The sequence below is a fragment of the Triturus cristatus genome, chromosome 8 (genome assembly GCF_964204655.1).
Source record: "Triturus cristatus chromosome 8, aTriCri1.1, whole genome shotgun sequence".
NCBI classification, from domain to species: domain Eukaryota; kingdom Metazoa; phylum Chordata; class Amphibia; order Caudata; family Salamandridae; genus Triturus; species Triturus cristatus.
Window position 1 is genome coordinate 208,624,828 of NC_140591.1, and position 26,272 is coordinate 208,651,099.

The following is a 26,272-nucleotide window of genomic DNA, read 5'->3' on the forward strand; positions in this document are numbered from 1 at the left end:
AGTGTCTCCGGCCGGTCGAAGAAGTGTGAGCGACCCCGGAACTCAACCCGCAGCTTAGCCGGGAATAACATTGCGTATTTCAGCTCCATGTCCCTCAAGCGCCGTTTGACGCCCAAAAATCCCAGCCGTTGTTTTTGGACCGCTTGCGTGAAGTCCGGGTAAAAGCTGACATTAGAGTTCTCAAACTTCAGCGGCCCGGCCACCCTCGACGCCTGAAGGATAGCATCTCTATCCCGAAAGTTAAAGAGTCGGGCGATTATAGGCCGCGGGGGAGCACCCACTTTGGGCGCACCACCCGGAATCCTGTGGGCCCGCTCCACCGCAAAGAACTTGCTCAATCCCTTGGGCGCGAGACGATTGATCACCAGATCCTCCACAAAAAGATCAGCAGCAGATTCCTCCGATCTTTCCGGCACTCCAATGATACGAACATTGTTCCGTCTAGCCCTGCTTTCGGAGTCCTCAAGTCGACGATCCGTCAGGTCACTGGCTAGCCGCAACCTTCGGACCTCCGTCTGCAGGCCGGCCACATCCACAGTTAGGCTCAAGGAGTCGACCCGCTCGTTGGTTTTGGACAGGTCTGCCCTGACCAAATTCACATCGATCAGGACCGCGTCCAATTTATGAGCCAGGGTATCAAACCGCTGACCCACAGCAGCCTTCATCTCCTCATTGACGCCCATGACGTCCTGCAGGGTCAATTCTGACGATGGGCCCGAGACCTCTTTAGACCTCTCAGACGATTTATGCGAGCCACTAGGGGATCCCTTTGTCTGCGCATAACGATCCATGTTGTTGACCTGAGTATAGGCTCCCCTCCGGGTTGACTTGGGTTTCGACTTGTCTCCGTCTAGTCTCGCCGCCATCTTCCGGAGGCCACCAAGGTTGGCACCCGCCAGCACCAGGGACAGGGACCAGGTAGCTAATTCAATAGAACACAGCAGTCGCAGACAGGAAGCCTGTGTATAGTCCGAAAATCAGGCCAGACACTCCGCCATCCGCGCTCCTCTGAAACACCAAGGTCCCTCAGCCGGTCTCAGAAAACAAACTTGAAAACGAAAGTGAAAGTGCGGGGTACGTGGCAAGTCAAGCCCAGCATGCCGCTGTTGTTCACTTCGTACCCGGGCACCTCACCAACTCGAGATCGGGACCAAGGCAATAGCAGGCCGCAAACTTCAGAGGGCAACCATTCGGGTTCCCGGCGTCCGATCTGAATTTGGAAAACGGGTGGCACCTCAGTGCAAATTCATCAGCAAAAGCCCGTCAAATTAACCAGGATTTAGTCAGGATAGACGTGGGAGGTTGCGGAGGCCCTCGAGAGCCGTAAGCCTACGCGGCCATCTTGGTTGCGCGCTAGGCTCCTCCCCCCCGTGGCGGTTTTAATCACTTGAACGTCCAAGAAGGGGATGCTGTTGGTGCTAATGTCATAAGTGAATTGAATCCTAGTGCTCTTTTGGTTGAGATCCTTAATCTTTGTTTCCAATTTTTCTCGGGTACTGTTCCATATCAAGAAAATGTAATCGATGAAACAACGATAAGGGGTTCTTTTTATTACCACAGTTCACTTCTAGCTGTTATAAAGCGTTTTTTCTGGTCTGCATGTCTGGTGTATTTCACCAATGGGAGAACTCTTCTGGACTTTTCCATTTTACGTTCCAGCGCTACCACTATCGTGTCGCAGGGATTTTTGACTATTTTTTGGGGTCGGTGGAGGACGGGTCTTTCTACGCACAAACCTGCATCTTTTCACTCTTTATATGGCACTTCAGGAGCACCTCCAGTCAGTTACTTAACGTGTAGTATACTCCTCCCTGTACATTAAAATTATATTCTATCATTTCATGTTTACAGAAGGGAACTATATCCCGAAATGCAATGGGCATCAATATCATTGTGTCTAAAGGAATGTTGACCACATCAATTCACAACTAAGAATGTTATATTTTTTAAAGGGAAATTATGCAATTACGCATATTCATGTATGATTTATTAAATATAGTTCGAGCATAATTGTTATCAAATCAGTGGGCAGTGGTCCACAATAAAGATTCACTGTGTAATTGATAAACATGTGTTTATTTCACGTATATTGAAGCGTTAACTTTGTTAATTTTATTGAAAGAATTCTAAGCTGTGCAGCCAGGTTACAAGTGATTGTGTGCACTTGCTTTAAACATTATAGTTCACATGAGGCAGGCAACCTCATCCCTGACCAGCGCGCCAAGCATATATTATCACTGACAAATTAGCAGCACAAGTTTACTTAGAACAGAAATACTAACACACAGGGTGTGCGCAACAACACAGATAGTAAAGCAAGAAAATGCCAACTTTCTAAAAGTGCAAAAACAATAGTTGATGGACAGAATACAGAACAATGTCATACATTTACCACAGTACAGAGATCTGGGCCTAAATCCATCGTTTTTGTGCTCACCATGCCATTCCAGTTTGAACCCAGCCATATGCAAATCAGTCTTCACTCTGTGCCTCATTGGAACAGTCCAGCCCGAACTGCCAAGCCAGGTCCTCTCTGGACTGGAAACAAGCATCCTAGGACCGGTTTAAGGGTTTCACCCCTCTTCAGCCAGGATAGCTTGATTCCAGTGACATGGAGAGCACGGGACCCACGTCTGGGCATACCCGTCCCACTTGTGGTGACAAATGCAAAAACAACAGTTGATGGACAGAATGCAGAACAATGTCATACATTCACCCCAGTACAGAGATCTGCGCCTAAATCCATCGTTTTTTTGCTCACCATGCCATTCCATTTTGAACCCAGCCATATGCAAATCAATCTTGACCCTGTGCCTCATGGGAACAGTCCAGCCCGAACTGCCAAGCCAGGTCCTCCCTGGACTGGAAACAAGCATCCTAGGACAGGTTTTGGGGTTTCACCCCTCTTCACCCCTCAAGCTATCCTGGCTGAAGAGGGGTGAAACCCCGAAACCGGTCCTAGGATGCTTGCTTCCGGTCCAGGGAGGCCCTGGCTTGGCAGTTCGGGCTGGACTGTTCCCATGAGGCACAGGGCCAAGACTGATTTGCATATGGCCAGGTCTTAACTGGGGTGGCATGGTGAGCAAAAGAATGATGGATTTAAACCAGATCTCTTGACTGGGGGTGAATGTTAAATCGGACTTCACTATAAGATTTGGATTTTAAATAGTGATTCCAGAGACGCCAGACTTGAATGGTTATTCTCTTCCCAATTGGGAATTACACTTATGATGTAATAAGGTAAGCCCAATGTTATCCAATGGTGGAGACAGGCCTTGCAGTAGTGAAAAATGACTTTGAGATGACATATAAAACTTAAATGTACAGACCTGCCTTTTAAATACACTGCACCCTGCCTCCTGGGTTGTCCAGGGACTATTTTATGGGTGACTTATATGTCTAAAATGGGAAAGTCTGGCCCTGAAAAAAAGGCTTATTTTGCCATGTCGACATGGTAGTGTAAAGTGCACACACAGGCTGTGCAATGGCAGGCCTGAGACATGGTTAGAGGGGCTACTTAAGTGTGTGGCACAATCAGTGCTGCAGGCCTACTATCAGCATTTAATTTACAGGCCCTGGGCATATGAAGTGCACTTTACTAGGAATTTATAAGTAAATTAAATATGTCAAATGGGGAGGAGCTAATATTACTATGTTGTAGGGGAGAGAGCACAAGCACTTTAGCACCTGTTAGCAGTGTTAAAGTGTGCAGAGTCCAAATACTAGCAACAACGAGGTAAGAAAAGTGAAGGAGGAAGTCAAAAAGTTGGGGGGAAGGCCACCCCAAGGCTGTCAGATCGAACAAGTGCTTACTTTGTAAAACAAACAAAAAAAAGTGCAACGCTGTGCTCATAAGTCTGCTGAGATGCTATCAGATGTAAAGAATACCAACACTACAGAGTTTCATTTCAGCTTGTGCCTCTTTAATCCACTATTAGCCACTGCCTGCCTGTTTATCTCACTCTTGCAGGCCCCTGCTTTCGCTGTTCTGCACCATTTTTCTGTTGTTCTCTTCCTTCATGCATGTTTTTTAAGTCTAATGAGGCAATATAATCGATGGTCTCCAAAAATGAGAGCCAATGGGCCCCCCTAGCAACCATGAACTTAAAATAAGCACTGTTGGTGTCAAACTACTCCCAGGGTCTTGACACAAGTTGCTGGCACAGGTTTCACACCTAAACATAATGACCACACAGGAAGTTCTCATATTGTTAAAGATCTTAACCCCTTCTGTGCCACGCCCTTTCCCCCTCCTGTGCCGGGCGTTACATTAGTGGGTGGGGTTCATGACGAGATAGTCTCGTCATGGGCACAGCGCGACCGTGCTCCATGACGAGACTATCTCGTCATGGGCACTGAAGAGGTTAATGTGGAGTAAGATGTCTGTTTTTCCACCTCTCAGCTTAACTGATGGTATCTCACCCACACATTTTCTTAAATGTAATTTTTTGTTTTTTAAATGCGTATGGCACATTGCAATACATATAAGTAGCGTTTATACCACTGATACCCATCGGGTACAGGTTGTGTTATTTTAGCAAAACATTGTACATGATATTTACCATCATCTGATTGTTAACAATAAGATAAAGTGTTGGCACATTTATAAAAATGTCCTTTTATCTTAAAAATAATGTGTCAATCATTTGCATACATAAGGTAATATAAACCAAAAGATTGAAGTGAAAAAGCCAGAGGGACCATGTATAAATTAAACGATATTGGAGAAAGTATGGATCTCGTGGGGGATGCCACATTGTGAAATCTTTGTGTCTGACAGAACAAGAGGGATGGAAACCTAATCTTGCCAATTCCTTAAAAAGTTTAGAAACGAGGTATGAACATTGCCCTTGATTCCAAAGGATTCTAATCGATTCAGAAAAAGCAGATTGACAACCATTTTGAAAGCTGTGGAAAGACCCAAAAGGATCAATGTCACATGGATATCATGGTCTGCACAAGATCGGACAACATCTAACACAGCAGTTACAGCAGCATCAATACTGAACCTGGCATGGAAGCTGAAATTGCATGGGATGAAGAAGATGATTGCGCACCAAATATTCTGAGAGTTGGTTATAAACTGCTAAATGTTTGGACAAATAAAGATGGCTTTAACTTTGACTGCCATTCCTGTGGAAGTAGGCTCTGGGGAAATCAATAGCTAGGGCATGTTGGTCTGTATCACAAGTTTACCGACATGTCTAAACCAGTGGGCCACCCCCAGTGAACTACTCCCAAAGAGTCCTACACATCAGGCAAGCATTCTCTACAGAGGCTTAGCGCTAGGGCCCCCACACCCTAACCCAATAGAGGAGCTGTCTAAGCAAGGGATGATATATCAACAATGTCAGGATCATTCGTCAAGGGGGGCAGTGCGCATACTAGACAGCAAAAGCAAAAGACATTCCAAAAATCTAGACTTGTAAACAGCTATTGCGGTCACTTTCCTATAACTCCAGATTTCCACTCCATTGAGAGTGGCATTGTGCTTTACACAATTCCAGAGCTGAGGAGACCATCTGTGTGCTATGCCTCTTGGAAAAGCATGTGGTTGTATCTGCGCACTGTCAGGAGGCTTCTAGACATCATGATATGAATTTTCTATTCTACGGTTGAGGAGAATTTTATGCCTAGATACCCAAAGGCTTTGACTAGCTCCAAGCATGAATTATCCAACATGATGTTCTCGAAGCACTTGTACGGTCTGCAGGTCATAAGCATGTTTTTGGAGGTGCTGACAACCCACCCTTTTAATTTAGAGAACTCACTGAGTTTATCTAAAATATCTTTAGGCATTTATCCAACCAGAACGGCATCATTTGCAAACAATAAGGTTGTGATTTTGAAACTGCCAAGGAGGGGAGCACTGTTGGTGCTAGTATGTGCAAACAACGCCACCTTGTAAATATATACAAAGAAAAAGGCAGTGGTGCCAGCGAGCACCTTTGTTGCAAGCCCTTGTTGGCAAAGTATATAAACCAATTGGAAAGAAAGGAGTATGATAGCAGTTGATTTTCATACAGCCACCGAACCATGCTTTGCTTGGAGGAGGATGTACAGGCTTGGAGTAGTCCCTGCCCCCCTGGCAGATATATCATAGTGTGTAAGACAGAACACCTTTGGACTTAGAAGATGTACATTGATTATATCATGCCAGGCTAAATCTTTTTGAAGCTCATGATTGATATAGTTGTCGAGGAGGGCCATGAAAGCGACCATGACCTCTTAGTTCTATTGATCCTAACAAGCGCCTTTAGGCAACTATTACCAAACACCAAGGGGTGTGAAGATGTTATAGCCACAAAGAACCAGTAATGGCTGAGATGGGATCATCTATAGTCAGGTGTTCTACTCCCTGTAATAACCAATTTTTTGTGATCATAATGTTGTCATCTTATCTCCTTGTCCTAAACCCATGCCAACTCATGGCACGACACTCACCCTTCTGCGAACGCACCACTCTGTATGTTACCAACCCCTCCCCCAGTATGAGGAAACTGAAACCCAAGGTACATCCATGGTTTGACAATAGATCAGCCTCCCTCCCAGAGGCCACAAAGAGTAAGACCCTAGGGAGGACTTGCTGCATGATTGACGTCGTTTGGAGGAGAGTGGGTGGTGAGAGGCAAGGCAGTCTATGTAAGCCTCTGCAATTGGTTTCATCTTAAGGTGGAAACACAGGGCTGTGGAGAAGTGTCTTTGGGATCAAGGGAGCTGAGAGTGACCTGTAGTCACTGAAGCGCACACTGCACGGCTCCCATCTACATATTAGCACGCAGTGCAGGTCACATCTGGGCTAGAGCTTAGACTGTACAGCTCAAACTGTTGCCACCCACACTACATATCAATAAGCATCAACCAATTGGATCATGCTACACACCTCACTGCAGCTGATTCATGAGCTGCAAATACTGCATTCTTTTCTGGGAACTGACAATCCACTTTAATGGGCTTGGATACCTGTTCACCTCTTGGAAAAATGGTTTTCCCCATTCCCTCGTTTATGCTTTCAGGTCTGGATGGGATGCAGTACTGGGAACACTGTGCCCAGCACTGGACCAGAAGAGCATCTAATACTGAATCCAGCACCTCTCTTGTCCTTCTATCACCTCACCCACTTTTGCACCACTACTGCATCTAGCACTGCACCTATCTGTCAGTTCACAATTACTGAATCCAGGACTGCCTCTAACAGTACCTCAGTACTGCATCTACCACTGCACCAAATATTGCCCTTTTCATTTTACCAACACTCAATCCACCACGACTGAAGAGAAAATAATGGACCACTGCTTTAACACAGATCCAAACACAGTACTTTGCAGCGCATCAACACTGCCCTATACTGCCTCTAGCAATGCACCAGTCCTGCAACTGCCACTGTACCAAACACCGCTGCTCTGATGTACCACCCCAGCATCTGTCACTCTATCCACCAGTGCACCTAGCGGTGTACCGCATCTAGCACAACGACTTGACAGAATAAGGAGGCACAAAGAAGGGTGACATTCCTAGTTAGGGTAAAATAGCTGTAAATGTGCACATGGTCTGCTATCACAAGTTCAATGTTTTCAGGTAAGTGTATTATTTTAGGGTATATAGCTGCAAAGTACACTAAATCCAGATAGACATCAAAGTGTAGGTGAATATTTACAAACTAAGGTCCTCATTATGATGTCGGTCCGGACCGCAACCGACAGCCGAACAGTTGCGATCCGACCGACATCTAGCTATGCAGTCCGACCGCTGCATTATGATGCGGAGGTCGGAGGCAGGGGGCAGAGAGACCGACCTCTGCTTTTCCGACGGACTTAAGAAGCCCTTAGTGGCAGCGGTTGGAAAGTAATAACCTACGATATGCCGTAGGGATTACGATTTCTCTTTTAGGCCGCCTTTCAGTGGCGGTCCGACCACCATTGAAAGGCTGTCTCAAATGGACTTTGAGGGCCCCTAGCAGCGCACCCGTCCCTCCGCAGCCTCTGGTAAGAGGTCTGGGGGACATCCATACCCCACATGCCAGGCACCACATGGTGCCTGGCACACGGTGCATGGATGTTTGCAAACACCCATTTTTCTAATTCGGGTTGTGAAGTGGACCTTTATTGGCCGCTGCACAATCCACAATGGAGAAATGGATGTTTACGACCGCCTCATGGGCGGTCGCATCCAGATTCGTCGGATGGAACTGCTGACTACTAGTTGGTCGGTTTCCATTCCGACACAATGCCGGTCGGACTCTCATCCGGCCTGCATCGTATTTAGGGCCTTAGTGTCAAAATATAACAATCAAAACTTTTTTTCACACACCAAAAAAGAGATATGGACAAATACCAATAAGATGAGGAAAAATATATATGGCTAAATACAGATAGAAATGTAAAAAACTTCATGAAACGTAGGACCCTAGCAATAATGTCTAGATTCCATCAGTATTACGAAGCAATACACTTAAGCCCCAGTCAAGCATTTGGAGCCTGTGCTTGAATGGACTTTTGAGAGGACACATAATCTGTTGTATGTGAATGGAATGCACTAACCTATGTCACTGTGCATAGGTTTCCATACCAGAAAAGTTCACATCTCCTGCTTTACACTGAGTGCTTAAGAACGAATATTCAACACAGGGAGTATTATGAACCCCAAAAAACATGATGATCTGTTGATAATGTTATCGTTCTTTTGCCTTTATGTTTCTAGGAGATTTCACCAATAGGCACAAATTTCAGTCACATGTCATTCTTGAAGAACTATTTATCAGACATTCACAAATTTCTGTGGAAAAATTCACAGATTTGCAAAAGTTGAAAAATGTGTTCTAAATCTGCAGATGTAGGCAGTGGTGGACTGGCAGCGTAATGCAGCTCTGGGAAATCTGGTAATACCACCGGTTAGAGCATAAGCAGTGGCCTTCCATCTTTTTATACCACACCCCTGTGTAAAAAAAAGACCATCAGGGACCCCCAGTAATTTTCTCAATTATTCTACTAAATTGACAATGTTTAAATAGGTCTAAACATATTTAAACATTGCAGGTAAGTTCTGTTACCCCTTTGAAATGCAATCAAATACATGATTGCCAAACATACTATTCTGGTCATTCAAGCCTTACTGAAGTGTTAACGTATCGGCAGTGTGATTATCTGAAATGGTGGGGAGAGGTCTGGGGAATATTTGGAGTCCCTTCTCCTTTGACACATACTCCCAGCCAGATATAAATGACAAAAGATGTTAGTGATGGCCCATTACCAAGTGGCTTACTGCTGCTCTTTTTTTTCACTCAAAACAAAGCACTTTTATCAGCATGATGCTTCTCTTGGCCAGAGATTGCCCCCCACCCCGAGATCAATTAAGGCCCCCCCAAGGGGGCCCACCCCCCAGTTTGAGGACCTCTGCGCTAGAGCAGCAAGTGAGCCTAGTGACAGAATCATACCATCTCCAGGAAGATTACTGGTGGACAAATTAGATACATGTCTACAAGAAAATTGTCCATACTCCCTCAGGGATGTTTGCCAAGCTGGATAACTGATGATCCCTGGATTCCCCTACCCCTAAGAGCACACTCTGGTCCTCATCTCACTGGAGATTTCCTGTGTCTTATATGGCAGTTCAGCCATTGACGAAGGGAGTATACACCAGAGATGTGGCAAATCTGAACATGCACTAGGGGTTCATGAATAATGGTGGACATATATACATGCATTCAAGATTTTTGAGTGTTAGTTGAAATGTCAGCTGGGCACCTATTATCAGGGAGAGGTATGTTGCAGCCCTCCGGATTCCATGAACGGTTGGATCAAGGTGCCCAGAGTCCATGGAGAGCATCGGCTCCCTGGAAAGTCTGAACATGAGAACAAAGTGGTGCTAAAAAACAAAAGTGCAGCTACAGAGTTGTGAAAATCATCTGCAGGACTATGAGGCTAGAAAATATTCTGATGTTGTTGCCTCCCCTTATTCTGACAGGGTAACTCAAGATTACTTACACAAGCACATTTCGACCCCTGCCCGGTATACGTTTTTACGGACTAGGGGCCGGATGCATCAAAGGGTTTTGCCCATTCTGTGTCTATGGTAAAATGTGTTCATGCATATGGCCCTAGATGTCTTCCAGTTCCCTTAGATGATTGTGGCGCCTCCAGGGCCCGAGACATGAGTAACCAATGAGAGTGCTGATTCGTCCTTGCCTGCTTCTTTTGTTCTGTCAGTCTTTCCTGCAATAGCGCCGGGACGCCCCTTCGCTGGGGCAGCCGTCGCGCTTTATAGGACACGATAACATAACATAACATAACATTCTGTAGTTACAAAGCCGAGACATATTTGATGCTTATGCCTACACTTCGCTGTTTAGAAACTCCTTCGCTAAAGCCATCTTCGACATTGGCTGGATTGTGGACATTCCCAATAGCGATTAGTTTCTGCTGGGGGAGTGGAAGGGGGGCATTAGGCAGATGGTTGGGTGATTAGTTAAAGATTTGGTTGCTGTTTTGGAAACCTGCTCATGTCATGACAGTGGAGTTTCTGCGTGATGATGATTGGATAATGGAATCGGACATTTGCTGCCTTTCTTTTCATGCCACCCCCTGCGTAATGTAACTGAACTTTGGTGCTAATATTGTAATGATATGAATTCACCAACAATAAATACCTTGACAATACTGACGATTAGTGGAGTCGCGGTGCAAATCGTACCAGGCACTGTAGGATTACTGAGTGATAGTAAAATTCTGAGCATGCTCTAAGGATTGTTAGGTGAGGTCCACACTCATACATCCATAATGGTGGTAATTCGTTCATTATTGTGGAGCACTTGTGCCCAGCCTTGAAAAAATGCTCACACTGCTCTAATACTACCAATTCTTAGCTTTTTAAAAACATTTTACAACTAGCGCTGTCTGAACCCTCAGCTGTAAAATTGGCATAACCCGTCTGTAACTATTTACTCACTCACTACATCATACACTGGCCCTTTAATCAACCTATCCATCCATGCACTTTCTTAATCAGAATTTAATCATTCGCCCAGCCACCGATGCATTCATTCATACATCCAACCTCACACACACCCATCCACAGAACCACACACACCAACTGGCCTGTATATGATAACGCACACTCACCTATAAAATAGCCAGATCTATTGCTTTGCAAATGCCTAATTTATTTTTCTTACATTAAGCTTTAATACATCTTCATACATAATATCTTAAAAATACACCTGTCTCCTGTTTAACAAATGAAGCATTGTCAAAATTTAAACCATGCACTTTTCTTTGCCAGTATTCACCGGACTGGCAATGACGTGTTTTGTTTTGCATTACAATGTGTACAGTAATTTATCCTGCCGGCCTGCTCTCTGCAGGAGAGAGCACTCTAATTGGGCCTGGCAGGGAGTCACAGGAGGACCGCTCCTCCACCTCCCTGTTCCCTGTTCCCTCCCCTGGCTCCCATCCGAAGCTGAAAGCACAAGGTCATGCCAGGGTGGGTTATCTTGAGTTTTTATTAAGTCTTTTATCTGCTGCCAAGCTACTGTGGCGGCAGCGGCACCCAGATAAATGCGCCCAGGAGTCCTTGCAACCCCCGCGGGATGGCCCTGGGGAGCATTTTTTCCGAGTGTTCTCATCTTTTTAGGTCTGGTCTTTGAAAAAGATGAAGTTGTATTACAAGGCTGTAATAATAATAATAATACATACAAAAGATAGAGAGAGGGACTTTTGGCCAGTGGATTTCATCCATTGGTGTGTTAAATTGTCATTCAAATTTTACTTCCGCCCACTTTACCTATTGGCTCCCTTTACTTTTAGTGACTGCACCAAGCCTGCAGACATCCACCTAACATAGTTTATTTCTCTTCCATGATAACGGAGATTCAAAATGTGCTTTATTTTATTTAGTTGTAGAAGATTTTTAATGCCAGTTACACTTTTTTTGCCTGATTTTTGGGTGTCCAGTTAGAGGATGATTTACTGTCCTTCTCTTTTGTAAAGTTGCTGAAATAAAGTGTTGCAGTCACACTGTAACATCTTAGGTCTCTGCAATTTGAGTGATTGGTTTGGTGGTGATCTTTTCTTGTCTCCTTGACAATAATAATAAATATTGCCACAAATGAAAGGCTTTTTATTTAAAGCTATCAGTAGAAACGCCTCTATCTCAGTGAATGTTTTTAATGGTAAAACTGTTATTGCAAGCATGTGGCACCGATGCTTAGGTGGTGATATGATTTTATTTCATTTTGTGACACTTGGTTACTCTTAAAACATATTAACCATCCCACTAGCGAAAGGCACACTCATTGGCTTTGCCAATCCTTGTTTGAAGAGAGGCCTCCTAAGGTATCGTCCATGTGTGCCAAAAGGCCTAATGATTTCATTGCAGTATGCACTTACTGATTTAACTAAAATTGTATGCATAATATACTTGGGTAAAGAGGCTTTCTACCACCTCTTTGTTCCGAAGTTTCTATAGCGCTTTTCAAGAGCACCAGTTACATTGCAATAGGACACATTCATTTTTTTTTGTCAGGAACAGGGAGATTAAGCTATTTGCCCAGAATCACAGGGTGTTGAGTGTCATTGCCGAGACCCGAACCCGGTTCCCTAGATCTGAAGTCCACCGCCCTGTTAGGCTACATCCTCTCCCACATCCAGTGGTCCGTTTTGTGACATTCATATTTTGTTTCCTCTCACTACAGCATACAGCAAGGGGCAATGTGTCAGCCTACTACAGCCTTGGTTATCTTCACTTTGAGTGACTACATTTTGTTCTCTCACAATGAGCACATCCGCACACAAAGTAGTTCCCTTCAGCTCCAGTGTTTTTGTTTTTAATTTATAATTACTTTATTGTTGCCGTTCTTTTTAACGCCTGAGATGAAAGAAAGATGTTATATACCAGATGTAAATACAGGCCTCATTCCACGCGTTATCAGTTCAGTCTCCTGCTAATACTGTAGTAAGTTGCTTTTGGAGCATCCTGTGTTTATCTGACTTCATAGCATAAAGTCTATTTGAAACTGTTCTGTAGCTTCAATATTATACATGTAAATTAATTAGTGGACAATTTTTCAGAACACATTTATTCTGGAATCAGTTTCTTTAATGAACTTTGCCCTGGTAAAAAACTGCCCTTTATTGTCTTTGATTTGCAGCACTTGTAACACTTTTTAAAAATGTCTTTCTTTCATTCTTCTTTTTCTACTTGCTCTTTCATTCATTCATTCCTTCCTCCTTTCTTGTTTACTTCATTGTTTTCTTTTCTACTATCCTTATTAGTTTTTTCTTTCTTACTTTCTTTCTTTCTTTCTTTCCTTCTTTCTTTTTTCTTTCATTCTCTCTCGTTCTTTCTTTTCCTTCTTTCTTGCCTCCATTTTTCTTTGGTCCCTTTTTTCTTTCATATTTTTTTTCTTTCTTTTCCCTCTGCCTTCCTTTTGTTCTTCCTTTCTGTCCTTCTTTAGTTATTTTCTTTCTTTTTCATCTTTCTTTCTTTCCTTCTCTCCCTTTTTTTTCTTCTTTCCTCCTTTCATTCTTTCTTCCTTTCTTTCCCTTTTTGCTTCCTTCTTTTCTTCTCTCTTTACTGCCTTCGTCCCTTCGTCTTTCTGTCCTTTCATTCTGTCTTTCCTTCTTGCCTTATTTCTTGATTTCTCACATTCTTTCCTTCTGTTTTGCTTTCTTTCTTTCTTTGATTCTGTCTTTTTATGTCTTTCTATACTTGATACTTCTTTCTTTAGTGCCTTCTTTCTTTCTTTCTTTCTTTCTTTCTTTCTTTCTTTCTTTCTTTCTTTCTTTCTTTCTTTCCTTCATGCCTCCTTTTCTTTCTTCCCTTTTTTCTTTCATTCATTCGTTCCTTCTTTCTTGCCTACCTTATTTCTTTCTTTTCTTCTTTCCTTATCAGTTTTCTTCTTTCTTTCCTATCTTTTTCTTCTTCTTTCATTCTCCATTTTTCCTTTTCATTAATTCGCTCCTTCTTTATTTCATTCCCTTCTTCTTTCCTTTTTTCTTCCTTTCTTTCTTTTTTCTGGTTTTCTTTATTTCGTTGTTTTTCCTTTTTCCATATTTATTTCTGTCTTTCCTTCCTTCTTCCCCTTATTCTTTCCTTCTATCCTACTTTCCTCCCGTCTCTCCTTTTTTCCTTCTCTCTGTTCTTCCTTCTTTCTTTCTGTCTTTCTATCCTTTCTTTCTGTCTTTCCTTCTTTACTTATTTCTTGTTTATTACATTCTTTTCTTCTTTTTTGCTTTCTTGCCCTCTTTCATTCTGTCTTTTTTTATGTCTTTTGTATCTTGTTCCTTCTTTCTTTAGTGTCTTCTTTCTTTCTTTCATACCTTCTGTTCTTTCTTTCATTTCTTACTTTGTTTCTTTCTTTCTTTCTTCCAAGAGGCTGGGAGCAATGGCAGAAAGTTTGGATTTTTTAGGTATGTGTTAGCCAAGAACTTTGGATTTAACTAAAATTATGCGTATAGCACAGTTAGTTATAGGGGTATCTGCTACACTCCATCCATTTATTTGTCTGTGGTTGTGTCATTCACACTTTTCTCCAACCCATTTGAGCATGCATCAAGTGGCAGTGTGCCACCTCACTTCAGCCATTAGCTGATGAGTTACAGCATGCTGCCATTTTACAAGGAGCACATCCACACGCAAAGTAGTTTTCTTCATTGCCAGGGGCTACTATGGTATTGTGTGCTTTTTGAAACTGAAATAATTTTTGACTTCTGTCATATTTATTTTTTTTTTAGATTGACAAATGCCCAGCAGCTTTCCAAACACTAAAGTTTTGCAAAAACCATGACAATATAACACAAGAATTGCCAAAAGACTGGCGGACAATGCCAGACCTAATGGCTTTGCCAACGCTTGTTTTTCTTTTCAGTACTTTTTGAGTTACACTGCGTTCACTTGTATAATATGCAGAGGGCCAGTCCTGATGTTGCTTTATCTTTCAATACAAATGCCCAGCTAGGTCCCATTCATAGTTTTCTAACAAGTTCCCTTTAGATTGAAAGACACACTGCTTTCTTTCTGTTTTCTCTTATTAGTTACTTAGTTGTTAGATCTGGCCTAGAGGCAGCTTTTGATTGACCAAACCTCATATTAGCAATAAAGATTCATTAACAATGCAGATGTCTCTCAATACATGGTGGGGCTTTGGGTCAGTCCTCTTCAGCCATTGGTCTGTTCAACTCATTCATGTTTTGCTTCCGACCTCCACGGCATACAGCATGGGGTAATGAGTCATCCCACTTCTGCTATTGTCTCTCTTGCACTTTGAGTGACTATCTCACGTGCCGATGCCATGGTTGGAAGATCAGCACTTTTTTTTGCCAAATATTTTGTATTCCTGTTTTGTATCATGCTGTTTAGTCATGCTTGTATTTTTAAACTATGGGACTTATTCACAAACTGCATTTTATAGAACGTAAAGTAGTACTAAACCTACAGCTGGAGATCTTCACCTCAAGGTCAAATGTAACTTAAAAAATATAAATTGGTTAAATTAATTAAACACATCCTATTTAAAAATATTAGTACATTTTGTAAAAATGTTACTGATGGTCAGAAGTGTTAAAATATATTGTTTGAAAATTATTATTCATAAATTAAATTAATTATATTTAAATAAATTAATTATTTAATACACAGGCTGGCCTTTCAATTTGAAAAAAAAATAACCATTGCACCAGCTTGTGAAGTGGTTTTGTCAGGGCTGGTTTCTACATTATTGATATTATTCTAGGGTCTGTTACAGTGCTTTACAGATGAGTTTGGGGTTATATAATGTGTAGATTACATAGGTTTCATAAGGAGTATAGTGCATATTCAGATTTTCGAGATAAGATACTATTTTCCATTGATTAGGTTATATATTCCATTTAATTTGTACATGAACTGATTAGGCAAGCTAAGGCAACTGAGGCTGGATGGTGTGTTTTGGTCATTTCTGACCTACCTGTGTTTGATAAATAAAACTCTTTTCACAGCTAGCAAAATGTGCAACTAGTGATATCACACGATCTGGCCTAGACAGTATAAAGAGCTATGGCAGCTATGTGGCAAATGCTTTGCTCAAGAGTGTACTACCAATGGCACTTTCTCAAAAGGTGGTTTCACACTTTGTATAATGCGGCCCATTATTTTGATCTTAATGAAGCTCTGGGAATTCGTGGGTTGGTGTATCCCCTCCAGGTGCCTGTACTTAACAGTGTGTTCACAACTTTGAATCCTAGCACATTCATTTTGCTTTCATCTTTCCAACATTATTAAAATGTGCACCATCAAGTGGTGTGCAGTTAACCACCTTGAAGTGTTGCAGGGTTACTTAAAAATAAAGGAAAAGACAGACTCCTCTTAGCATTGTAGAAAGAGGTCTTTACTGTTGCGATAGTGAGAGGGCAAGTCCACACACGTAAACAACCAGTTTCAATCTGCTGCTACACAGGCAGTTTCTTATATACAAAACTAGATAATACTGTATTACAATACAGCGAAAGATAATTGACTTGATAGTTACAGATTCAAAGTAGAAAACACTAAAATGCCTTTGCCCCCGTAACTCCAAACTCTGATCTAATCCTCTACACATTTTTATCGCAGTTCTAACAATGCTTAACAAACTAACTATTCTCCGTTCTTGAATGTATGTGTATTTATGCTAAATGCATATTTAGTCACATGTGTGCTTTATCATTGTGCTTCTAAGACCTCCTATCAGATTTCATGTGTTCTTTGTGTGTTCATGCCTAATTCAATCTCTTGTTCCCATTGTCTAATCAAGTTTCAATCTGTATTGGAAACACAAAATAGGTGCCAGTGGATTGGCTAAAGCCATACATTCCTTCAAGCTTGCTAAACACAACTGAGCCTTTAATTGTAACCTTTCAAGTCATTCATTCTATTCTGTCTCTAGGTGAACTCTTCACCTCTCTCTCATCAGCACAAGGTTTAAGCCTACACTGTTCTTTCACCACGTAGAGCTGTGTGACGCTTTCTACTGTTGTCTGCTGTTGCACAATATTTTCACATTTCACATATTCCATAACAGAATCTTTTTGTCAGCACCAAGAGGACACTTCACAGGTGAACAGTAGTCTAGATATTTAAAAATGAAACATTGTTGTCATATATATTTTAGGCCTGGCACAAGTTTGAAATCTCCCCAGAAGAGCTTTGAGATTTTTTAGGAAGAGCAGCCAGCCCTGTAATACAGTTGTCAGTGTTGTAACAAAACTTAAGGGCCCCCCCTGCAAAATACAGAGGGGCCCCCACTTTCCTGATCCAATCATGAGCTCTCAGCCCCCGCCTGTGCACAGTGCTGGAGGGGGCACACTGGAGCTCGGGCCCACCGTACCACAGGGTCTCAGGGGGCTATTGTTACGCCACTGAGTTGTGTTAAGATATCAGAAAAGAATAGCCATATTTTAATTTTCAACGGGGTGAAGGCATCTTTCATTGCTTTTGGTCACATACTTTCCCAGTTTTCCAGTAGTGATTGGAAACTGAAATCTGCATTTGCCACTGGGGATGATCCCTGCACAGTTTCACTTTTATGCAGACTTGTAACTTTTCGAAACGAAAGGCTAATGGATCGAATAAAAACTCTGAATAATGGCCTTTCATATTTTTTTCTAATATGAATTTTTAGTTTGCAATTGTGCTCCCAACCAAGGATGGTCAGCAGTAAGATGAAATAAGCACTGACAAAGCTAGAGTTCTGGCTTTAATGTCTGCTTTATAAATCAAAGATATTATCCTTGACACAGCCAGCAGGTTTGCAGAATTTGTATTTTGGCTCTGGCCCAGCAACAGGAGCAGCAGAAGAGCTGCTGGGTGCGCTGGATCTTAGCAGTGTCACAGGGGCTTAATGTGATTGCTAGGGATGCCCAAACCATTAGTGGAATAGGCCTGAGGCGCCCCTGGCAATTCATTTGTTTTGCCATAAAGTGAACAAACATGTCTTACAGTGAAAAAGTAGTAAAGAATTATTGCTTTTGTATACAATGTATGCATCAGATAAAAGACTGAGCTTGACAAAAATGGTGAATAGATTAGGTAAGAAACCCCCCAGAAATGCTAACTATTTACAAGGCTAAGTGTTTGTCAACTGCCCTATAAGGACACGGGCTGGCGGTACAGAGAGTGCCAATCTCTTCAAGTGGTGGAACATTCTCTTTTAAGGAATCTTTTATCGGTCCCCCAAAGTTGCCCTTTGGCAATTTGTCACTCTGAATTGGGAAACCCTTTTATATCAGATGCTCCTGGATCACAACCACACTTACTCAGGGCCGGACTGGGAACCAGAACCATCCCTGGCAAAGTGCTCGGCCGCCTCCCCCCCGAGGGGTTGGGGCTGCGTCCGAGCTGTTTGCCACGGCCGGTTTTGTTTGAGGACAGCCCTGTCTCTCTTTGTTTGAGGACCTCAGACCCACATCTGAACTTGTTAAACCTTGTGAACTTCAGAATCAATTGACGTTGACTACTTATGATATTCAACCTTATCTAGTCTATGTACAGAATGTTAAACCAAAAAGTGTTCTTACTAGATTTAAGTTGAAAATATTTAATCCTACCCATCTGTTGATGATTGCACTCTGTCTCTCATTAAATGTCCTTGTGATAATATGTCTGATCAGAGTACAATGAATATAGTGCGATTTTGTAAATACTATAAGACCCTGTGAAAGAGAATCCTTTTACCCTGCCTATGTGAGCATAAATTTGCATAATGTCGTCCTGCATATTCGTTTTTAGCAGTAACTGTCTATCCCCTTGCTTTCTTGTATCTTGGCTTCCTATGTATCGGCAGTTTTCTACTAGCGGAAGTCTTCACATATCTGTAAATACTCAGTTAACTCACAAATTAATGTTTATTTGGCACTGTTTGCATCTACATAGATTTATCATGCCTTTTTGATATGATGTTTTAACTTAACCGCTTGTTTTTATTATTTGAATTTCTGTAAATGTTGTTATATTTTATGTGCTTTTGTTTTTTTGAATGTTTCATACATTTCGAATGAAGCTCAATTTAGATTTGATTTGACAAAAGGTGTGAAGATAAAATGTATTTTTCATGATGTACAATATTCCCTTGTGCATTACAGTGGGATCACTTTCTAGGAGGTGGAATGATACACTAAACAATCAATACCATGAGGCGAGAGATGTGTACTACTCAGGGCTGAATCCAGATGCGACTAATGCTGTCTCAAGCAACGGATGAGGGAATTGACTGACACAAACCAAGGATTGAAGGCGGCTGACTCAAAGCTCACTCCATGGATATTGTAAGCAATAATTCATGCAAACAGCTGTGATGTCATACCAGACCTAAATGAACAGGGAAACAACTTTAATGTAATGAGCAAAATAAATCAATCATTCTGGATGATGACTCACTCTCCACCAGTAGCCCAATATTGAGGAATTTTAACCCAAATTCTAAATACAAGCAGGGCACCGAGAAGAGTAATAAATAGTTTCCGGCCCAGGAGTGTGACGTAAGGTGGGGTAGGGTCCTTTGTACATAGAACTCACCCACTCACCTTACCACGCACAGATTATACTAACAAAAGCAAGAGTATCTGCAAGATGGGCAGATTTCCCCCCTGTCCCAAGGGTTCCAGTGAGGACAGCATTGGTGGTCTGTGGGGATGGGGGAATGTGCCAAATATGGATGTATGCCAGAGACACTTGAAGTTTATTCCGGTTTATGTATTTCATTACACAAATGAGTGATTGTATGATTACTTTAAAAGTAAACCTAGGTTAGCGGGGACTATGTAAATCAGTCCTTTGTATCTATGTACATTTTAAAGTGAGGAATGCACTTTTGTCCTCAATAATTCCGAAGCAATGGTAAGATTATTGCACAGCTCAAAACCTAACATCACGTAGGAGCTAACTGCACACAGATCATACTCATTATTCCAACTATGAAACTACAAGGCCTCTCACAAATTGTGCGTCATTGTCATGCTGAAAATTTCAAAATGTTCAAAACTGAAAGTCCCAGCATGTAATGTGATCCATGTCACATTAATCTTTGAAAAACTGAAACTACAAATCCCACTATGCACTGTGTGGTCGACTGACAAACTGGCTGAGATGTCACACAAAACATAGGCCCAAGATTTTCAGCCAGAAAATGAATGTAAAACCCCGTTAGTGGCTCACTGGTGGCTGCCCTGACTTCCGTGTCTTTTTTTAAAGCTGTTTTTCGAATCCGTGGTCTAACCTCTTAAAAACCTGTTCTGCTGTTTTTTTGTTTCCACAACATTAAACATTGTTTTGTGAAGTGTCAAAAGCAGAACTTGTCTTCTTGTCAATTGGAACCAAAAAAAAAACAAAAACGGCGTTAAAATAAATTAAGAATAAAAATGCAATTGATATCAACGACGAAGTAAAGACGGACAGTTAAAATAAAATGCAATCGAACCATAACGGGATCATTAAAAGTCCTTGCAGTGAAGTGTGAAACCACAGCACACCGCATGCCTTACCACATTATTTCAGTTTTGGGAACGCCTGACCCAGCTTCTGATTCAGGTTTCACTGCTCTTATAAAAAATGAACACATTGTGCACGTCTAAAGCTGAGCATCACTATCACAGGCCCTTGTATCTAAAGGTTTCAGCTCAAAGACATAAATAGAAAAAAATGCCCCAAACACACCTTGATGGCCGCCTTCCATCTGCCTTCCTCCCACGCTCACAACGTCACATTCTTCCTGTAGAGAGTGCCTGGGCATGGGCCGAACTGGTTTCCGCGGTAACATGCAGTTGGTGCGAGAGAAAAAAAAATAACACTGAAAGCAAAAAACTTCTCTTTTAAGAAAACGAAACCCGCTGCTTCCGTTCCTGGACGGTTCATAGATTTTCAGATGTATTTCTTTACCGGATACCGCACTTTATCAATCACAACTTGCCTGGCCCATTCATCAAAAGTAAAAAACATTCACCAACGGGGATAGTTTCCTGTTGGGACAGTTAAAGGCCCACTCACAGTACTGCATGGCTCGGGGGAGCGTGCACCCCTGTCTCGTGCCCACCATAATAACGAGTGTTGTTTTTAACCCCCATTGTAGCACACAAGAGTTTCATGCATGTGAGACCAAGGCATCTGCAAGATGTGGAGTGAGACCAAAAGCAGGGGCTGTCTGGTTGGAGGGGGTACCCCAGGTGCACCTTGCTTTTGATGAGTGGAAATAATGACACCTCACCAGGCTGTAGAGGACTCACAGAGGTGGCAACAAAACATGATTATTGTAGAAGTTTTAAAAAGTTCTACTTGTCACCTGCTATGGAGAGCAGCCTAGTGGTATCAGAGGGCAGATGTGCAGGTCGTCCCCTCAGACATTCCAGGGATCCTCTATTGAGGGTCAGACAGTAGAGTTATGGAAGGAGCCATCAGACCCCTTTGAAGCAAGGGATGTTCCCCTGCCCTTTCATGGCCCATTGCTCTTTGGGTGAGGCTACACTTCAGAGGTTAACGTAGTTAAGTGGAAAAGCTTCTCTTGCTGTTGTGCTTTTCTTTTGGGATACTCATGAAAGGATACTCCCAGCTTCAAGCTGAAAGTCCTACCCCAGAAGCCCCACTGAGACCCACAAACGGCCACGAATCTGTGTGTGCAGTTTGAAAGTGTCATTTGACCTGGAAATATAAGCCTTTTGCCCGGCCTAAACCTTCCTTTTTAGGTTTCGCATGGACAGCGCTGTGCTTGAAAAATGTATTGTTTTCAATATAAACTTAAAAGGGACTTACATACCGCCTGCTCTCTCTTTCCTAGCTTCTCATTGGTTCCTGAGCATGCCACTTATCTTTGCTCCATTTCTATTGGCTGTAGCATATTTTCCTGCATTTACCAATGCTTGTTCCTCGCCTGCTTCTCTTATCAGTTTCCCACCACCGAAATACTGTTAACATCTGCTTTGGTGGAACTATACTTCCATAAAGTTTTGCCTTTCACTCTTTCAGCATATTTATATAACAATTTATCACCCAGAGAGATTAAGGGGCCGATTACGATGGTGGACGGAAAAGCCATCCGCCCGCTGAGTTCGCGTTAAAAAGCCACCCGCATGTACCACGGCAATTCCGCCGGTCAGATTACGATGCAATGCACGTAAAATCTGACCGCAGCTTTCGGAATTCACAAAACACCGTCCGCCACGATCGGAAATGCTGCAAATCCAACCGTGGCGGATGGGGAAAGCTGTTCAATGGACTAAAAAGGCTGCTACTGCCGCAGTATGACCGCACAGCTAATTATGATGGGAGTGCGGAGCTGGCGTAACGACCATTGCGTTCCAACTGCTGCGGTCGCGCTTAGGTAAAATAAATGGCGGTCAGAACACATTTCACAACAATGCTCAAAGTGTGCCTGTACTCTCCGGTGCCCTCAATCACATCAGACATGCCCCAATGATAAACCCCAAATACACCCCAAATCTTTTCTGATAATAAAAGCAATGGTCAGCATGGAAGACAAACCCACATAGCACATGACAAAACCAACCCCTTTACGGACCAGCACTCTTTGCAAATCAGCATTGGAGAGACAGAGGGAGAGAGACAGCACATCATTTTGCAGACAGAACACATCACACAGCACACTATCACACCCACCTATCTCCACACACCACCACTTCTCATCCACACACCTGACACACCTCACATATCTTCACCACCACCTTGCACCCTGCACTCCTCACTCATTTGCACATGCCCCCCAAGAAAATGCCCAAATTCACTGACACAGAGTTGAAAGTGATGGTAGATGAGATAATTAGGGTAGAACCACATTTGTTTGGGAACCTGGTCCAACAGACCCCACTACTGAGGAAAAATCAAATGTGGGGAAGGACACTGCATGACATCAAAAAGCAGTGGACCGACCTCAAGAGCAGGGTCAAGTCTCGGGCCCAAAGGAACCATGAGGCGGCTCAAAGAACTGGTGGTGGCCCTCCCATTCCACCACTAACTTTCACCGAATGGGAGAAGAAGGTGCTTGCCATACTGCATCCTGATAGTCTCACAAGAATAGATGCGGGAGTGGAGACTCCCAAAACTACCAACAAAATTATCACATCACACTGCAATGTACTGTCGTGCACAACAATTGAGCTTCAATTCCCAGACTAAATCAAACTTAGGTAGATTGCACGCTTTCAGTATGAATGTCTCACATGGCTAGCATTTCCTTCCTCTGCTTCACCTCACAGGTAGGTAGTCAGCTCATGCACCCTGGCCTCCCTCCCAAACAGCATGGAGCACCCTCCCCATCTCACAGCCACGTGGCAGCCATCTCCCTCCTCTGCTTCACCTTACAGGTAGGTAGCCATCTTATTGGGGAGTGGGTGTTTGGGACCTGAGAGCAAGACCACAACTTCCACAAGGCTCTCTGTCTTCCCTTCCAAACAGCATGGAGCACCCTCCCCACCCCACATCCATGTGGCAGCCTTCTCCCTCCTCTGCTTCACCTTAGAGGTAGGTAGTTAGCTCATGCACCTGGGCCTCCTTCCCAAATAGCATGGAGCACCCTCTCCACCCCACATCCATGTGGCAGCCATCTCCCTCCTCTGCTTTACCTTACAGGTAGGTAGCCATTTACCTGGGGAGTGGGTGGTTGGGACCTTTGAGCAAGATCACAACTCCTACAATGCCCTCTGTACTCACTCCCAAACAGCATGGAGCTATATGACCACCACATCCCACTCTTGGTAGCCAACTCTGTAAAGCTCCATAAGTCGTAGCCAGTGCACACACAGCTAATCCCATTTAGATGTCACATGAATCATAGTGTCAATGATGAAGTCACATGCAACTGCAAAGCAAAGCCCAATTACGCAATGGTCAAAATGCAAAGAGCAAGTCCATTGTCTCAAAGCATAAAGGCTCACATCAACACAACACATGCATGGAGACTCAGTCAAAGCTCACAAACCACATAATGTCAGTACAAAACAGAACAACAGAAATCATGAAGTTACGGCATAGCAGACAGATACTTTCTGAAAAGTCTACAATATCCTACCATAAACTGAAGTGGATGAGCAACAGGTTGGTACATGAGGACATGTCCTTGGAAATACAATATCTGTACATGTGAAAGTGTTGGTATCGCCATGTCACATCGCTAACAAGTAATGTATGTACCTCTACATCATGTTCGACTGCTGACAAACTGTTACGAATGCCAAGGTCTAAAGTTTGGTTATCTCAAATGAAATGTCCAATACATGATCATCAAAGTTGTGTTGTGACTGAACATGCTGACCATATAACCTCTGTTCAACAGGTGATTTGCTATCAACACCAGGTGACACAGAGATCAACAAGCCGAGCCAGTCCCCCCCAGGAAGGTGACCTATCAGATGCTGATTCCCTCCGTTTCTTGGATGAGGAGCACCAACCTGGCCCCTTAGGAGTGGCAGGGCAAGCTCTGTCTCAGGGCCTCACTGTCCCAACCACCACCACGACTCCCACAACAGCAGCAACAATGCTGACCCTAGCAACAACCTCCTGTGTGGCAGCCACCTCCACCATCACCACCGCTGTCTCCAACACTGTCCCTGTGGCAAACTACAAAGAACAGGGTATTCAGATGTAAGGAAGTACTGGCGCTCTGCTGGTAAACGTAAGTGTATTAGATTAATGTATCCGTATGGTGCAGAACAGGGAGGGGAAACCCCTAAACCCCTCAAACTGTAAAGGCCAAACAAGTTTGACCTCAAACTGAGCAAAGAACAATCCTGTGCACACATACAATTATGCAGTCATTGGTCAGTACATGTCAAAGCAGTACAACAAGGCAAATGTTTGTCAAGGATTAGAAATTCCCCTTTTAATGACCATAACCAGCCAATTATGGTCATGGTCATTAAAAGGGGAATTTCTAATCCTTGACAAACATTTGCCTTGTTGTACTGCTTTGACATGTACTGACCAATGACTGCATAATTGTATGTGTGCACAGGATTGTTCTTTGCACTGTCCCTGTGGCAGTTGTCACTAATCCCACCAGGCAGCCCGGGGATGCTGGGGACAGTGTGCGGGGGCAGCAACTGGCAACGCCACAGGTCTGTGTCTGCAGGGCAGGTGGGAGGGCAACTGAGGGACAGTCACAGGAGGACACTGAGATTGAGGCCCTGGCCACCGTTAACACAGTCCTTGGTGCATACCAACAAAACCAGGGACAGATAGGCCAGGTCATGTAAGAACTGCAGGAGCTCCGCCTGCTGCAGAGGTCCATGGACACACGTTTGGGACAACTTGTGGAGTACATGGGCCAGCTAGAGGGTGTTCTGAGGGACATTCATGCAGCTCAAATAGCTGCCCCCCCACTGTGGCCAGCCTGATGATACTCACAACACCTCAGCAGCGGCCACAGGGAGGGGTAAGTCAGAAGACACAGACTCCTCAGACACCTCTGAGCATGCAGCATGGTCCCCCCCTGCCAAACGGCAGAGGGGACGACCAAGAAAGCACACGGGAGGATCACGTGGAAAAGCACCTCGCAGAATCAGTTCTAGGAGCCACCGTTGATGTCACCAGTGTTGCACAGAGCATTGACTTTGTTGTAGGTCCCATCCCACATTGCCACATAGATGGGACTTGTCTGTTGGCCTGTGGAATTCCATTATTGTGCTTTCTACCCTAATGATCTATGTACCATCACTTACAACCTGAACACTCACCTCTCACTCATGTTTCAATAAACACAAATCACACCCCTATGGCTTTGTGTCACTACCATGTTTATCACAGTAAGTAGTATGGAAACTCACATTGCAATGTACCACAAGCTTTGAATGCGACAATCCATTGAGAGGGCGGAGGAACCTAGAACAACACTAGAAAATAACAGTGAGCTGTCATATAATGGCATGACAGCAAAAACACCCCACTAGTCAACACTGTACAAGATGCATTCCAGATAACACTGACCAACACCAGCAACATGGACATGAGGTAAGTTGAAAAAATAACACAGCGCTGCACAAAGTAACCCTTAGCAGTGTGCCAACAACAGACAGCATCAAAACACATCCTCAAAGTTTGGCCCAGAACAGCAAAGCATACAGTCATAGTTGCTCAATGCTAACTTAGACTCAATGGAAGTAGTTAGCGATGAGCTGTTGACGCAGGTCAAGACCTTCTTCCTCACCACTATCATCGTCACTGGGCAAGTGTGGGTTTGCAGCGGGGGGCTCCTGCCGCTCATCATCGTCCTGAATCAGGGGGATCTCTTTGCGCAAGGCTAGGTTGTGTAGCATGCAGCAAG